General features: G+C 43.1%; 1 pseudogene; it reads right to left on the reverse strand.

The window, feature by feature from the left end:
• Positions 1 to 10,990: 10,990 nt before the first annotated feature.
• LOC126191903 (5S ribosomal RNA) lies at positions 10,991 to 11,108 on the reverse strand (annotated as a pseudogene).
• Between the last annotated feature and the right edge of the window lie 7,486 nt (positions 11,109 to 18,594).

Raw genomic sequence — 18,594 nt, forward strand, 5'->3', positions numbered from 1 at the left:
TAAATGTGTTTCCCAAGCTCTAGGTCTCAAAAGTAACATTCGAACGATGAAGGCCATGAACTCAGTCATTATTACACTTCATATCGAAAACTATGCTCTAGATGTTGTAAATGAATACTTTTATTTCGGACATAAAATGCTACTTGAAAAGAAAACCCGACTCAGAGATCACTAGATAAACTGCCGTCACCTAAATGGCGTTCGGGAAACTTTGTTAATATACCCGTCAACAGACTATATCTGTAGATTTAAAAAGGAACGTTTACGACACATACATTCTACCACAGACAACGCTTTGTTTCTTAGTCATGAGTGTTCTGCCTTGCTTGATGTGGGCCCCCAAGAATACCTCTCCTATGCCAAATTTTTTTTAACTGAGAGCAGCACTTGAAAATTAAGTCCTCGATTACTCGATTATTTTCCGAGTGTATTTCAATATCTGTCTTCCTCTACAGATTTCACAGTTTGCAGTTCCTCTAATACGACATGATGTCTTAACAGATTTCCTATCATTCTGCTCTTCTTCTTGACAGTTTTCCATACATTTCTTTCCTCACTGATTAAGCATAGAACCGCTTACTCCTTAACTTACCATTCCACATAACTTTAAACAATCTTCTTAGCATAAAATCTGAAATGCTTCGATTATCTTCTGTTATGGTTTTCGCACAGTTCATGTCCCGCTACATACAATGCTGTGTCCAAACGCCCATTCTCAAAAGATTTTTCGTCAAATTGAGGCCTATGCTTGATACTAGTAGACTTTTCTCGGCCAGGAATGAGTTTTCTGTCCTCTTTGCTCCATCTATCATGGGTTACTTTGCTGGATAGGTAGCAGAATTCCTTAACTTCATCTACTTTGTGAACACCAATTCTCTTGTTAGGTTTCCCTCTATTATCATATCTGCTACATCTCATTACTTTCGTCTTTCTGCAATTGACTCTCAGTCCATAACCGGTATTCGTGAGATTATTGATTCATTCAACATATCCTGCAAGTATTCTTTACTTTCCCTTAGGATTCCAATGTCAGCTGCAAATCTTATCATCGATATCCTTTCACCTTGAATTTTAATCCCACTCTTCAGCCATCCTTTTATTTCCGTCACTGCTTTTTCGATGTGTAGATTGAATAGCAAAGGTGAAAGTCTACACCCCTGTCCTACTCCAATTTTAATCCGAGCACCTCGTTCTAGTCTTCCACTCCTATAGTTCCCACTTCGTTTTTTTCGTATTGTGTAAAATACGTCTTTCGCTGTAGCTTACCCGTATTTTTATCAGAATGTTGAACATCTTGCACCATTTTACACAGTCGAACCCTTTTCTCAAGCCGATCAATTTTATGAACGAATTTTTTTTTCAGGCTTATTTTCATTACTAACCACAACGTCAGAACTGCCCCTGTGGTATCCTTACTGTTCCTAAAACCAAACCAATTGTCTTCTAACAGATCCTCAATTTTCTTTTGCGGTATTCTGTACATTGTTCTTGTCTGCAGCTCTTTTAAATTCTGATTCTAATAATGGATTCCTTATCTCTTCCATTTTGACTCGTGTTTCTTCTTCTGTGTCTTCGTCAGACAAACCCTGCCCTTCATAGAGGCCTCTGTGTACTCTTCCCGCCTCATCGCTCTCTCCTCTGCGTTTGACTGTGGGATTCATTGTGCACTCTTGATGATACCGCCATTGCTTGAAACATTGTGTGGACTTGAAACTTCCTGGCAGATTAAAACTGTGTGCCCGGCCGAGACTCGAGCTCGGGACCTTTGCCTCTCCCGGGCAAGTGCTCTACTAGCTGAGCTATCCAAGCAGAATAAAACATCCGCCAGGCTGTGGCAAGCCATCCTCCGCAATATTCTTTCTTCCAAGGGTGCTAGTTCTGCAAGATTTGCAGAAGAGCTTCTGTGAAGTTTGGAAGGTAGGAAATGAGGTACTGGCAGAATTGAAGTTGTGGGGATGAGTCGTGAGTCGTGCTTGGGTAGCTAAGTTGGTAGAGCACTTGCCGTAAAAGGCAAATGTCTCGAGTTCGAGTCTCGGTCCGGCACACACTTTTAATAGTCCAGGACGTTTCATATCAGAGCACACTAGGCTGCAGAATGAATCTCTCATTCTACTTCAGTGTTCTTTAAGGGCACAGTGAAAAAGTTTTCCTCAGACTGCCACTCGACTTCTACACTTTTACCGTATATTGCCCCTTCCACCTTCGTCCATCGCAACGGTAATTTCGCCCAAGCCACCGCCTCCCCGCATATTCGGAAAACAGCCTCACTAACAATCGAGATAGGACTCCCCGTGTCGATTACGGAGTCCGATGACAACCCTTTCACTGAGATGGCAATCACTGGACTTACGGCTGAAATCCTGTTATCCATTTGTTCCTGAAGTAGTGTTTCCCTAATATCCTCCTGACCTATGCAACGTAACGTGGGTTTTTCATGGATCAGCCGGTCTGGTTTCCACGTCACCGGGAGTAGTTTCCCCTTTTTTATTCGCCGGGGCCTGCCCGTATTTTTCACTGGTATTTCGTGGTGACCTCGGCCGGTTACCGCGATCGTATTTTTCTGTGTTGCGGTTATCGCATGCGTCGTGATTGCCATTGCGCCAATCGTTTGTATATTTACCATACTTGTTTCCGTTCCCCAAATTACCATTATACTGTTGGTAATTAGTGCCTGAGTACTCGCCCACCCGTGAGCTCGTACGCTCCGTGTTTTATTGCGGCTGCGACTGGTTTCCGGTTGTGTCCTACATAGTTTCTGTCTGCGAACTGTGCCTTTTCATGTTCCCACTCGCCGATGCCGTACTCTTACTCTTGTAAGAGTAGTTTAAACGCCGGTCGGTGTGGCCCAGCGTCTATAGGCGCTTCAGTCTGGCACCGCGCGACCGCTACGGTCACAGGTTCGAATCCTGCCTCGGGCATGGATGTGTGTGCTGTCCTTAGGTTAGTTAGGTTTAAGTAGTTCTAAGTTCTAGGGGCCTGATGACCTCAGATGTTAAATCCCCTAGTGCTCTGAGCCATTTTTTAGTAGTTTAAACGATTCTATATCGCCCTTAAGTCGTCCGGCAAGTACGATATGGCGCAGCTGAGTTGGAAGTTTCATTATACACAATCTTATCAGGTCGCCCGGACTGTAAGGGTAGTACAGATACTGGTGGTTCTGCAGCATGTGTTCGAACAGTCACGCAGGACTCGCAAAACCAGATTGGTTTAAATTTGGTAACTTCATTATCTTTACCCGGTCTTGCGCCACCTCGGACCAATAGGCTGAGAGAAACTCGCGCTGAAACTCGCGTACCATCGTGCACGTGCGCGCTACAGCTGTCATTCGCACAGCGGGTTCGGCCTCGAGATGCCCGCACACAAATTCTATTTTATATACATGTGGCCAGTTGGGTCGTAGACAGAACTGGTATTGTTCAAGCCAAACACTTTGGTACATCCCGTTCACCTAGTTGCGGAAGACTTCGAATTTTCGCTCAGAGCGAATGTGTTTGTAGTCAAACCCTTCCTCTTCCCTCCTGTACGAACCTACGCATGGGTATCTGTGTCCTTCCCGACATTTCATTATATCCCTATGCACACTAGTTTCTTCGTAGTCCTCCTCATGTCCGGAATCACATCCTTCGCTACTGTCTTCTGCGGCTTAGCGCACGTGCGTTCCCTTTCCGGTTCCGCACGCGAGAAGATTCTCCACTAGAGCCACGCTTTCCCATACCTTAATTGTAGCATCGCGTTGTCGCCTGTTGACCTCGCATTGGCCTTCCTGAATTTCTCTTAATGATTTCGTTTCTTCATTATCTATTGCATTCAGCAACGAAGCGTTCTCGCTTCTCTCCGATATTGTAATATCTGCAACCTTTTCGGCAAGTTTTTCTACTCTTCTTTCACCTTCTTTATTTCCTCCCTACATTGCATTTTTACCGCTTCTACTTTTCCCTCAAGTTCCACTATCGCCCTAGCGTTAGCATCTACCCTTTCGTGAGTTGCTTCGACGGCTTTTATACGTTTGATCACCTTGTTTTCGCTATTACATCTTTCTGTTAGTGTTTGGAGTCATTTTTCTAATTTTTCTCCACGTGTTCTCTTTTAGACCTGAACCCTTTTCTGTTCTTTCTCGACAGCGCTTAATCTACTACCTACTACTTCAATATTTCGTTTACATCGTTTACAACGTCCTTTCGAACCTCTTCAAGTAGCGCCTTATGCTCTTCAAATCTCGCACTTGGTCCAGTCATGATGCCCTCCAGTTTTGAGTTCAATTCCGTGTCTACTCTATGCATAAAGTCCTCAAGTTTTGAGTTTAATTTCGCATTATTTTCTTCCTGTTTCGCCATACTTTCTTTCATCACCCTGACCAATTCGGTGCCCCCACAGGTTATTCGGGTCTGTGTTAGCCAACGTGCTTTGTCTGCTCGCTATTATCTTGGTTTCGTCCGAGCTCGCGGTTGGGTCCGAAGTCCCACTATCAGTCGGGGAGGTAGCCTTCACATTTTCTAAGTTCAGCATTGTCGCAGCGCAACTGAAATCAGTGATATTCCTGTTGCTTGTCTCACCCGCACCTGCCTCCTCTCTCACCGTGGCTACCTGCTTAAAGCTAACTTCCTCTGCAGCTGACCCATTTTCCTGGCACCGTTCCTCGAGCGACCATGTGTCTCCATTTTTGGATATTGGGATCACAGTTTCGCACGAAGTATGTAATTAATAGTGCTTCGCTGACGGAAAAATTAATTTTCTACCATGACTATGCGAATCAAGACAGATTATTTTTGGTAGCCTAGTGCAAGCTATAATTACACACAACCTAGCGTAGTCATCACATGCAGGCTAAGGCATTTATTGTCACACGCAATGTAATTTAACATTCCTCAAAATACATGAATATAACACACAAAGAAAATTGCCCCCAAAAACACACAAATAAAATCACAAAGCAATGCAGTATATGAAACACAGTATTTGCAATGCTGATTATTCAGAATCAGGAGTTGTGACACCTGTGGAATTTTAATCATTTGTTAGTACATCCTAGCAATCCCACAGTATCACAAAAGGGCTACTAATTTGAACGAGATCCTGGCAGGGTTGCCATTATGCATGATACTTGCATTCTGCAAAGCAATGGCAGGCATCCTCAATTTGAAAGTGGCATCTGTGGAAGTTTGGGTTTGCAAGAGCAAACATCACTACACAACATTTCTGCTTACTGGTTAACTTTAAGTTGAAAGTTGAAATACCTTCATTGGAATGGTAACGGAAATATGGCATTGCTGTGAGAAACCAAGTTAAGTGTTTATATAACAACAAAATTTACTTAATGAAAATCAGGAAAAATACTCCTTGATCACTCACTTTACTTAATAGTACGATTACATGGAATGCTGGCTCATCATCAGTAATACAAAATAGAAGTAGCAATTTCATCCAACCTGCCTTTCTCTCCTAAGGTGACTATAGGAGTCGTCTCGCAGAGCGTCTATACTCACCAGAGTCTCAGCATGGAATGCCTAACCGTCTCCTTTCATCCAGGGTCCACACGCGGTGTTGGAAGGGATCAGAGAGTCTGCACAGCTGCTATTTGACAACCTAAAGGGGCCTGCTAATGCGCGGGGAACATATGACCCCCTCGTCCAGTGAGGCCACACACTACTTGATACAATGGCTGGCTGAATTGCATCTCCACATTCATGAACCCATAGCAGACAGCCGACGCATGCTTTATCAGACGACCCACATTCAAACTTGCAGACTATACTAACATAATTCCGCAGCAACTTTCGCCAAAGCGCCGCGAGCGCCCGAGGAGGAGGAGGAGGAAGGCCAACGCCCCGGGGCGAGCGCTGAAGGGAGGACACTGCAGTCATTCTGCAAGTACTCAGCTGGAAGCCAGCGGACATCTTCGCCTCGCTCAAGGAGTGACACATTGCGAAGGGCCTGTCTCACAACGAGATGAGTGTCGAGAAGTGATGGACAACTGCAGCCATTAGGACGGAACACCAAGAATGTACACACGAGAGCATCACAGTTCTTCTGTCCTGGCGGCAGTCATTTTACCTGCCTTAGAAAGCAAGAATGTTCCGACATTTCCAGCACCCCACGGGCACAGCGAGGAGTGTACACAAATCGCGGGGAACTGGCGCAGGGAGACGCGTGAAAGAAGTCAACGGTCTTAAGATGTTTTTCTCGACAGTGAGAACATTCCTAATAAATCACCGACGCCGGCAGATTTTGAGACGGAGCCCAGACCAGAGAGCAGTTATAAGGAAGTTTTCTGTAATTGCTCCCCCTAGAGCCTCGGAATGCAGGAAAACATCTTAAGAATGTGAAATCGTGAGAAAGATGCCGATTCGCGAGCCACACGCCAGCCCAGGCCAGATAGGAAATTTCCATCCCACACGGAAAGGCATGGCGATGGAAGGGCGATCTGTTATTGGGCTGCATCGAAAATTTCGCCCGCCAATGACAACTCCTAAAGGAAGAATATTTCGGAGGTGAACTGGGAGATGGATGAGAAGAGAGAAGGGAGTCGGGGAGACAACTCGAAAGCGAGAGGTCATGGGTATTCTTCCACCCGTCGCCAACATCCGCCTTCCGACACCTTGATAGCACAACTTCGGCCACGCGACCGATGTAGGTAACGAAACTGTCAGGCAACGCAGAGATCGTACCCGGGCCTCACCGCAACGCAGAGATTGCTGATGAGGGAGGCTGACTCGCCCAGCACATTTCTGAGACAACGCGCCGCACCGACGTAGCTCCTGCCGCCGCACAGCAGTATATGACGAACGGTAACGAAGAATGGTGAGACGATTCGTTCCCTTCTCCTGCCGCTTAATATCTGAGTCGTGTCAAAGCCCATTGAAACCGGCCCCGAGATTTATAATTTTGTTTCGGTTTGTGTAAACAGCACGAAAGTAAATACATCTCTTTCAAGTTTTGATCATATAAGCAATCTTCTATATTCATACTTGAACCCCTTAACTACGAACTACTTGCGTTTTATTTTATTGACTTATTGATGTCAATTAATTGTTGGCTCCTAAAGTGGGGCAATCTCATCATTCATCTCCTCATCATTTGATGTCCGACAGCAGAGAGAAGAATTCACAGGTCACTACATTTTTTACTCCCAACGTGGGGCAACCTGATTGGTAATTTTGATGTCACAAAACAATTTCTCGAGTTCACTACATTTTTGGGTTCCAGCGTGGGGCGACCTGATTGGTAATTTCGTATGGTATCTGATGTCACAAAATAATTTCTCGAATTCACTACAAACGGTACAGAATAGCTCTTTCAATGAAGAAGGAAAGGCGTTAGAGTGTACTGCTATCTCTTGGATACCTACTAATGCAACTAATTATGCTAATTCTGTATGACACTATAATGACAGAGCACTGGTTTTGGCAAGGTAATTAAGAATAAGAAATTATGTGCGTATTTTTGTCTGTAGCGACAAAAAATTTCTGAATCAGGGATATTATTTCACAAGTTATGGTCATTAAAATGGAAGTAACCCAGACAGATCTCATTCAGTTTCCTGTGTAGTACAATTTTCGCTTGAGAGCCAACGGAGCAACTCCGTGAAATTAGCTACGTCTACATATTTCAGTGCAAAAAAATGGTTCAAATGGCTCTGAGTACTACGGGACTTAACTGCTGAGGTCATCAGTCCCATATAACTTAGAACTACTTAAACCTAACTAACCTAAGGACATCACACACATCCATGCCCGAGGCAGGATTCGAATCTGCGACCGTAGGGGTCGCGCGGTTCCAGACTGTAGCGCCTAGAACCGCTCGGCCACTCCGGCCAGCTATTTCAGTGCAGAAACATTACATCATACAAATCTTAAAGTGGTTACTTCTGCTGCCAAAATTGCAGCAATGACCCATCAGTTTCTTCCACTAATGTGCCTTTTACAATTAATGTTATAGTTTAATTGTTCTTATTATTATTAGTATTTCAAACTTAATTTCATGTACGTGAGCGTTAGTAATCAACCACATATAATCACCGACATACATACATGAGTTATATGTAATTATAAGATCACGAGGTGGTTTGTACACTTACGTAGATAGTTTGTTGGGGACATACTCCTGAAGTAGTGTAAAATGCGTAAGCAACTATATTGTAGTGTATAACCCAATCATATTAGCTACGTGCCTTAAAAATTTCTGCTCAGTTTGTTTAGTGGTAAGTCTATGCTTGACTGCCAACTGTTCACACGAACATAGATAATTTCTACCTTACCCATTGTAAAAGGAGACTGCGTATTTTTTCAGTATTTACGATTGGTGGATGCACACTGATGGATGTTAGAGTTAAATTAAAACCTCAGCATGTCTCAGAGATCGTCCTAACGAGGAAACTACTTTCACACGTTACGTCTTAGACAAGCTATGAGGCTGTGTAATAGATAATACGGTTTTACAATACATGCGTTGTTCACAAGTACGATGCAATGTTTCTTTGGACAAGCATATACGTCCGATGGAACACGCACTGAGGCGCCTGCAACTGTTATGAAATACATGAAATGTATTCCCAGTTGCTAATATGGAAAACCATCATCTGTATAATGGAATAACTACAACATAAACCCCGATTTCCTACTTACCACGACCGCGCTCCATTAAAATTTCGTAACGAGTGTACGAGTGCTGATTGAAGACAAGTGGTTGCCGATTTATGGATTTTTGGGCGTGGTCGTGATTCTTGTTCGGATAGCTTAATGGTAAGGCGACCACTCGCAATATGTTGGGACATCCGGGTTCGTGTCCCTGTCCTGCACAAATTTCCACTGCTGTCATTCCATTATACAGTTGCGGTTGTACAAATATGCAACTGGGAATGCATTTCATGTATTTAACAACAACTGCCGTCTCCGCGGTGCCTGTTTCTTCAACCTACACGCATCTCCGAAGAAACGTTGCATCGTACTTCTGAAGTCAATATGGTATTTATTCGCCGAAAGCGGGCAAGCGGCATTCAATTAAAATACCTCCCCTCTACGGGAATACACATAATGAATACAGGAGTGCAGGTTGTACACACATGGTTGACGACATACGGATGTTTGGGTCTGGCCGTGAGTGGTACTCGGTTAACCAGCTGGTAAGACAACCACTCGCGATAATCGGGGAAACCGGGTTCGAGTACCCGTCCGGCATAATTTTCACTGCCGTCATTCCATTATGCAGCTGATGGTTGTCCATGTTTCCAATTGCTAATACATAATACAAAACTTCACCAGCGAATAGACAACCGTGAAATGTTAGGGGAAAGATGGTACATGGCCATCGGTGCAAACGCCTGAAGATAGCTAGAAACCTCTGCGGCGAAGTTCATTTAGTTCATTTAAACATTAAGCTTGAGGTCATTCTCAGAATGCTGAAATAATAAAATAAAGAATAATAGTCCGGAGCGTTGACATCACTGCTCACAACCAACTAAATGGCTACCACTTGTGTAGTCGCCACGTGACGTGGTGCAGAGGCGAACGATTCTAGAGACAAAACGGATTGCGTATGGTGGAATGCGCTAACACAGGCGGTTTTTGCTAAGGACGTTTTGTAAACGGCTGGTCGGTTGTCCACGTGCTACTGTCATGAGCGTCAGTAATAATTACTGAAATACGGTGAAACGACGAGTAGGTGACAAGGTGTTGAACGTCCGCAACTCACGCTGGACGAATTCACCTGGGCCTCCAAGATACCAGTGGCAGTAATTAAAGAAACAATAAGAGATAAAAATTGTTGCTGACCACCAGCATCCCTTTGTGCCTCCGCAAAGCCGATGGTATCTTCCACTAGAATAACTGTTCGTGTCACGAGGCAAAAATCGTGCTGCAGTGGTTCGAGGAGCATAAGAGTGAAGTCACGTGGATGTCTTGGCTACCAAATGCACCGATATGAGCCCTCTGGAACATATTTGCACACCACTAAGTGCCAGCTCCTCGCCCACGATTCATCTGTCGGCAAGTACGTGAACTGTGTGACATGGACGTAGAAATCGGGCGCCACAGACTTCTGGGAACATACGAGGCCTGTTCAGAAAGTAAGCTCCGATTGATTGCCAAATTGAAACCACAGTGAACATCAGAAATGTTTTACTGGTAACAATTAGCTACACCTTTCAGCTACTTCTCTACGTAGTCGCCGTTCTGACTTAGACTTTTGTCATAGCGTTGTACCAACTTTTCAATAGCCTCATCAAAGAAGGCAGCCGCCAGTGCTTTCCGCCAATTCTCCACGCTGTCCTACACCTCGTTGTCTGTGTCAAAATGTTGTCTTCAAAGACAGCGGTTCATGTGACCAGAGATGAACCTCAGGGGGAGACAATTGCGGACTTTATTGTAGGTAATCTCACATTTCCATTTGAAAACGATGCAGGAGCATCTTCATTGCCCCTGCAGAATGCGGCTGAGAATTGTCTTGAAGAAGAAACAGCACGACAGTTATGTAATGTTAGCTGCATAGCTTCAGGCGAAATTTCTCACCAGGCCCTCGTACTTGGCGGCAGACACTATTTTCTAGACATCTTTACGCACTCACTGCGAGCTCAGAAATGAGAAGAGCGACGTGATGCTAACTGGAGTTATACTAGAGACACTACCCAACATATCTGTGCAAAGCTTTATCGGATTTTCATAGTCGTTTCCATTTCGCGACCGATCGGAGCTTACTTTCTGAACGCCCCTCGTATTACCAAATCCATGCAACGCATTATTCAGCGCAATTGAGCAGACGGTCCTAATGTAATGTGTAATAGCGTACTAAAGTACCCCGAGCAGGCAATGAAGGCCCAACGCTACCGACCGGCCGCCGTGTCATCCTGAGATCATAGGCGTCACTGGATGCACATATGGAGGGGCATGTGGCCAGCACACCGCTCTCCCTTCCGTATGTCTGTTTCCGAGACCGGAGCCGCTACTTCTCAAGCAAGTAGCTCCTCAGTTTGCCTCACAAGCGCTGAGTGCACCCCGCTTGCGAACAGCGCTCGAAAGACCGTATGGTCACCCATACAAGTGCTAGCCCAGCCCGACAGTGCTTAGCTTCGGTGATCTGACGGGAACCGGTGTTACCACGGCGGTAAGGCCGTTGTCATCTAACATACTAGTGACCGCAAAATCATTATCCTCAGTGCGACATATGTGCTCACGATATTCGTTAACGGACAGTATATATAAAACCGCAGTAAATTCACAATCTCAGTTTGTATTTGGTTTCCACTCCCATCCCATTAAGACTGCGGTAGAAGAGGGGAAGTTTAGTATCTTACAGTCTATTGAATTTTAAAAATAGTCGCGAATGTATTACCCTTCGATGATTCGAGCCACTTTATAACGACCTACAAGTTGAAGTTGCCAGAACGTACCAATAGGAAAAATATGGAAGTAAAAATTTGTGGCTCGTAGTAATCGTCATTATGAGTTCGGATGTATTAGCAAGTTGTGCAAACTCAGATAGCAGGCATTAACATGTGTGCTCTACGTAGTTTGCATATTTGAAGTAGGCTGCTCGTTGCATATCTAAACGTCCTCCATGCGGTATCGTTGGAATAACGAGATATTCTGGGTTTTTATCTTTTGCGATCAACGGTAAAATAAAAAAAAAAAAAAGAAATGCCGTTGAAAGTAATGAAAAAGTCGTGGGAAGGGTAATGTGACTGAAGATGATTCCACATCTAAAATGAGGCAGAAATCAAAGAACGTATAGGCAATAAAATGCTTTAACGTACGAGGGTGATTCAATAAATAAGTCGTAACGCCAGAATACGACATATCCTTTTAAATGTAGCGTCTGTAGATATACAGAAGGCGGCAGCACATGTCGCGTGGAAGGTAGTCGGAACACACTATTACTCCACCAATGATTAATGATCTGCAGTCAGACCTAGACGGCAAATGTGCTATGAGTGAGCACCCGACCAAAGCAACGCGATTTTTGTGAGCCTGAGGACTATCTTCAGAGCATGTCCATAACGAAATTTGTCCCGATTATGCTTAGAACTGTATGTAATGGAAACTTTTGTTCAATTTAGTTGACGAATTCAGCAAACGACAAAAAAAGAAAAAAAGAAAAAAATAAATGAAACCTCACACAAACAGTCAGCATTCTGGCTGCCTTGGTTATCCAGTAATGGAACATTTATTCCCAGTCGTACCCCCAGGACACATCGGTCATGTGTTGTTCAGTAATGTAAGAAACCAAATAAGCTTGTTATATCCCGAGGGATCACTTGTTAGATGCGAAGACTGTTGTAAGGATTCTGTTCTGCAGGTTCTTACTGCTTTGTCGAGCTATGGGACAGGTGTTACATTTATAACGGAATACGCTGAAAAGTAGAACAAATATCAGGCTCATGTACATGGCTCTGATATCTCTGTTCCAGTGCAATGATTTATTTATTGGCTCACCTTCGAATATATCTTCTTCCGCGTCAGTCTAAAACGTACTGTGTCAGAATCAATGTCTCAGTGAGAAAAGCGAGGAAATCATCCTTTCGGAAGGAAATGAATTTACCTGAAAGTTCAGCTGTTAATGCTAGACTCGTTTTTTGACTCGACTGTATTACAAAATCGTAACAGCATGGCTTTGGCACTTAACAAAATGCGTTGGTTTAAACGAATTTCTGATGAAGCCTGTAACCGTTCTGAAATCAAGAGTCAGATACAATAAATAATTAATAGTCTCACAACCATCTAGTCAATAACACTAACATTAAACTGTGCCCCCAGATATGTGCAAGAAGAATGTTTTGCACTCATGTTTACTTTCCTCCATTCTTGTAGTAGCGCGTGAGTATTTAACATAGAATTACTTTTCAAATACGAGGCCTGTTCGGAAAATATGGTCCGATCGGTCGCGAAATGAAAACCGCAGTGAATGTCGAAAATGTTTTATTCGCAACAGTTAGCCACACCTTCCAGCTTTCCGTCCCAATAGTCACCACTCCGACTTAGACATTCGTCGTGACGTTGTACAGACTTTCCACTATTATCGTCACAGAAAGCAACCACCTGTGCTTTTCCATCAGTTCTCTACGCTGGCCTGCCTTCCGTTGTTTGTGCCGAAATGATGTGTTCGTAGCCAGCGGTTCATGTAAGCAGAGATGAACATAGGAAGGAGCCAGTTAAGGGCTGTATTGTGGGTGGTCAAACAAATCCCATCGAAATCACTGCAGGAGCGTCTTCATTGTCATTGCAGAATGTGGCTGAATATTGTCTTCAAGGAAGAAATGCATGACATTTGTATTATATGGGCTGCATAGCCTCAGGCGAAATCTCTCACCAAATCTACGTACGAGGGTTATTCGGAAAGTAAGGAACGATAGTCTGCGAAATGGAAATCACAGTGAAAATCAAAACTGTTTGATTTCCAACAGTCAGATACAACTTCTAGCTACCTGACTTAGACATTTGTCCTTGCGTTGTACCAAATTTCAAATACCCTCGTCATAGAAGGCAGCCGCCAGTGCTTTCTGCCAATTCTCTACGCTGGCTTACAGCTCGTTGTTTTCTTCATAGCCAGCGATTCATGTTACCAGAGATGAAACTCAGAGGGAGATAATTACGGGCTGTATTGCGGGCAACCAAACATCTAGAATTGAAAACGATGCAGGGGCAACTTCATTGCCCCTGCAGGATGCGGCTGATAATTGTCTTGAAGGAGAAAACGCACTACAATTATGTAATGTTGGCTGCATAGCTTCAGGCGAAATTTCTCACCAGGCCCTCGTACTTGGTGGGAGACACTATTGTTCTATGTATCTTTATGTGCTCCCTGTGTGCTCAGAATTAAAAAGAACGACGTATTGCGATCGACGGGCATACTAGAGACACTGCCCAACAAATCTGTGCAAAGTTCCATAGGTTTTTCACAGTGGTTTCCATTTCGCACCTAATCGGCCTTTACTTTCCGAATTCGCCTCGTATTTTGTAGTGATTACTGGCTGCTGTTGAAACTCTAGTGGCACTTCCTGTATTGTTGTGTGTCTAAATACTTCCAGACGTTTACAAAAGGTTGTTGTAACTTAAGGCATCATACGATGCGCGCTCATCCAATCCACGAAAGTCATCTGATACGCACAGCGTGTGAATTATGCTTGAGGTGTTTTACTCTCGTTAGCAAGGGTAGAATTTTCCATACACGGAGTGGGCTGTCCCGTCACAGTGTTCGCTAGTTGTTCGCTGTGTGCAAGCGACAGCAGGGGTGCCAGGAGAAGGGGGGCTAAATTTTGGATGCGACATTAATGTTTTGCATCTGCCGTACACGGCATGGGTATGAAAAAGTGATGGAAGCCACCCCACGGGGTTCAGGGCAGCGACTAACTGCCGCTACACGCAGCTTCTGAAAATATGATGGGCTCCCCCAGCCCTGCCGGGAACCCGTTCACCCTGAAATCAGAATCTGGATTGGCTGTTTACGTTCCTCATATACTCTGGCAAACCTACGTCTCCTACACAATGCTTCTATCTGGCACAAACCACATTTCATCTTGGAATACACATACTGTACTCAATGAAGTGCTTGTCTATGGAAGTTAAATACCTAATAATCACACACATCTACAGAACTTACGAGTAATCCACGTTCAGTATAAAATTAAGCTTTTTTTGACGGTCATGATTAAATTAACTCCGTTCAAGCGACGTGCCTACTATGTGAACCAACTATTGTCCTCGAATCAAAGGAGACGGGAAACAGAAATTATATTCGAAAACTGAGAACCACAGAATACTATGTTTTGTACATTTGATTAGCCTGACAGCTCTTGAGGAAAAAGTATGTGAGCAATAAAGAATTGCTTGTCCATCTTCTTTCACCTTGTACAATGTAAATTACCTGCTGCTGCTTATGTTGCTGCGTTTGAAATATTAAGACAATAATAAAGTACAGTGCTATTCACATGGAGACTCGAGGAAGATTGATGACAAAAGCCCTGTTCTTATGTATGTTACAATGAGAAAAAGAAAGGGTGATCCACTAGTATGTCACTGGAGTAAATCTGGGTACGCAGATGAGACGTATAATGAAAATGTGTATATATGTCTCCGGGTGAAAATTGAGCGAGGGGCCTATACCTTCACACATTACAGCTATGTACAACTTTTTGTCATTTACCTGAAGCTTATCCTTTCGTGCGACTGTATTTTAAGCCATTAAGTACCGATAGTCTTGTAAACACTGCTGGGTGAACTGTGTTTGGCAATAAAGATAATACTTGTCTGCCGATAATGATTTATGAATAACCGCTATTATTGCGCGCTGTGCACACTGGATATAATTTTAACATATTTTGACTTTAGTTATGCATCCTTTGTGATCTCACATTTGAATATGCACCTGAAGACTGGTCGTATGTCCTGAAATAGGCTAGTACTTCCCTCTTTAGAAATATATAATTTTTCTAAATGTAGCATATTTTCTCATTGACAATATTGGAAGAAGGTAAGGTTGATGAGATGAATACGCGTTGATATATGTACCACTGCACATCATCAAAGTCATTGTTGGGTGACAGCACGATAGGATGCTGAAAGTGAGACCATACGGTCGTGACTGGATTTTAATCCATTTCAAGTTTGAGTATGAATAAATAATTTATTGGTTACGGCACATGGGAATCCTTCAGACAACGTTAATTTTGCGTTAGTGATCTTTTGTGACGAACGAAGCAATAGATAAGGATTTTGCTATCCATAATTAACAATTATAGTCCTCAGCCTCGCAAAGTAGAGCTTCTACCCTACATCCTCAACTAATTCCTGAATGTATTCCAATCTCTGTCTTCCTTTGCAGTTTTTACCCTATACAGCTCACTCTAGTACCATTGACGTTGCTCCCTTATGTCTTAACGGACGTCCTATCATCCTGTCCCTGTCTGTGCTGGGCCTCCTTATTTTCAACATTCACTTTTGCACCACATCCCAAATGCTTCGATTCTCTTCTGTTCCCGTTTTTCCACAATCCATGGTTCTGTACCATACAACGCTGTGCTGCAAACGTATTTTCTCGGATTATGGGATATATTTGATAGCTGTCCACGATTTCTCGTTTTACCAGTCCTAGTCTGCTTTTGATGTCCCCCTTGCTCCTCCTTTATTGGTTATTTTGCAGCCTAGATAGCAGAATTCCATAACTTCATCTACTTTGTAACCTTGGTAAGTTTCTCACTGTTCTCATTTCTACTGCTTCTCATTAAATTTGTATCTTTTTGTTTTCAGGTCCGTTGTTCAGATTTAGTTTCCTTTGTGGCTTATTTTTTGTAACGAGCTATTATAATTAGATATGTACTTTGTATAACCGGTTGTTAGCTATCCATACGAGGGCAGATTCCATGGTTTATTTCCCAATGTTCGTCGTCGTTCGCTGGTCCTGGCGTCATTTAGTACTGACTAGTTACCGAATTTTTAAATCTACTCTTCCACTTTTTTGTCACATTGTTCAACTACTTGTTTATTGGCATCTTCCAATCATGTCTTGGAATCTGGCAGAAAACCCAAAGAGATTGTGGTCATACATGAAGCACACCAGTGGCAATACGCAATCAAACCTTCACTGCGCGAGAGCAACGGTGAAGTCACTGATGACAGTGCCACTAAAGCACAGTTATTTAACACGGTTTTCCGCAACTCCTTCACCAAAGAAGAAGAAGTAAATATTCCTCAATTCCACTCAAGAACAACTGCCAAGATGAGAAACATAGAAGTATATATCCTCGGTGTAACAAAGCAGCTTAAATCACTTAAAAAAGGCAAGGCCTCCGGTCCAGATTGTATCCAGTCTGGTTCCTCTCAGAGTACTCTGATAAAATAGCTCGATATTTAGCAATTATATACAACCACGCGCTCACAGAAAGATCCGTACATAAAGACTGGAGAATTGCTCAAGTCACACCAATACCCAACAAGGGAATTAGGAGTAATCCGTTGAATTAAGGCCTATATCACTAACGTCGATTTGCAGTAGCGTTTTGGAACATATTCTGTATTCGACCATTATGAAGTACCTCGAAGGAAACGATTGATTGACACATAGTCAGCCCTGTTTCAGAAAATATCGTTCTTGTGAAACATAACTAGCTCTTTATACTCATGAAGTAGTAAGTGCTATCGACAGGGGATGTCAAACTGATTCCATACTTTTAGATATCCAGAAGGCTTTCGACACCGTTCCTCACAAGCGTCTTCTAACCAAACTGCTTGCCAATGGAGTATCGCCTAAGTTGTGCGACTGGATTCGTGATTTCCTGTCAGAAAGATCACATTCCTTAGTAATAGACGGAAAGTTATCGACTAAAACGGAAGTAATATCAGGCGTTCCTTAAGGAAGTGTTATAGGCCCTCGATTGTTCCTGACCTATATTTACGACATATGAGACATTCCGAGTAGCCATCTTAGATTGTTTGAAGATGATGCTGTCATTTACCGTCTTTTAAAGTCAGCAGATGATAAAAACGACTTGCAAAATGATTTAGATAAGATTTCTGTATGGAGCTAAAAGTGGCAATTGACCCTGAATAAGGGAAAGTGTGAAGTTATTTGCATAAGTACTAAAAGAAATCAGCTAAATTTCGATTACGCGATAAGTCGCACAGAGTTGAAGGCTATAAATTCAGTTAAATACTTAGGGATTACAATTACAAATAACCTAAATTGGAACAATCACATAGATAATATTATTGGTAGAGCAAACCAATTACTGCGATTCATTGGCAGAACACTTAGAACTTGCAACAGGTCTACTAAAGAGACTGCTTATACCACACTTGTCCGCCCTATTCTGGAGTATTGCTGTGCTGTGTGGGATCCGCATCAGGGGGGACTGATGGATGACATCGAAAAAATACAAAGAAGGGCAGCTCGTTTTGTATTATCGTGAACTAGGGAGATAGTGTCACTGACACGATACGTGAATTGGAGTGGCATTCATTAAAACAAAGGCGTTTTTCGTTGCGACGGTATCTTCTCATGAAATTTCAATCACCAGTTTTCTCCTCCGATTGCGAAAACATTCTCTTGGCACCCACCTACATAGGGAAAAAAATGATAATCACGATAAAATAAGAGAAATCGGGGCTCGCACGGAAAAATTTAAGTGCTCGTTTTTCCCGCGTGCCTTTCGAGAGTGGAACGGTAGAGAGACAGCTTGAAGGTGGTTCATTGAACCCTCCTCCAGGCACTTTATTGTGAATAGCAGAGGAATTACGTACATGTAGATGTAGATGTTTTGGAAAGCGTTTTGTCAATGCGGTCTGCTACTTACCCTGCGGCTTTCAGTTGTGGCTTATTTATTGTCCCTATCTATTATAATTAGATTTGTACTTTGCATAGCCGGTTGGTAGCTATCCATACGAGGGCAGACATCTTGGTTTAGTTCCCAATGTTGTTCGTTGTTCGATGGTCTTTGGGTCACTTACTGCTGACTAATTACCGATTTTTTAAATTTACTCTTCCACTATTTTCTCACATCGTTCAACTACTTGTTTATTAGCATCCTCCAATCACGTTTACGAAATATTAGTTCAAGATTTAAATACAGAGGGTCGTCTATTCCGGTTGTTGAATATTGTGCCAAACTTTTCA

This window comes from Schistocerca nitens, chromosome 6, assembly GCF_023898315.1.
Source record: "Schistocerca nitens isolate TAMUIC-IGC-003100 chromosome 6, iqSchNite1.1, whole genome shotgun sequence".
Taxonomy (NCBI): domain Eukaryota; kingdom Metazoa; phylum Arthropoda; class Insecta; order Orthoptera; family Acrididae; genus Schistocerca; species Schistocerca nitens.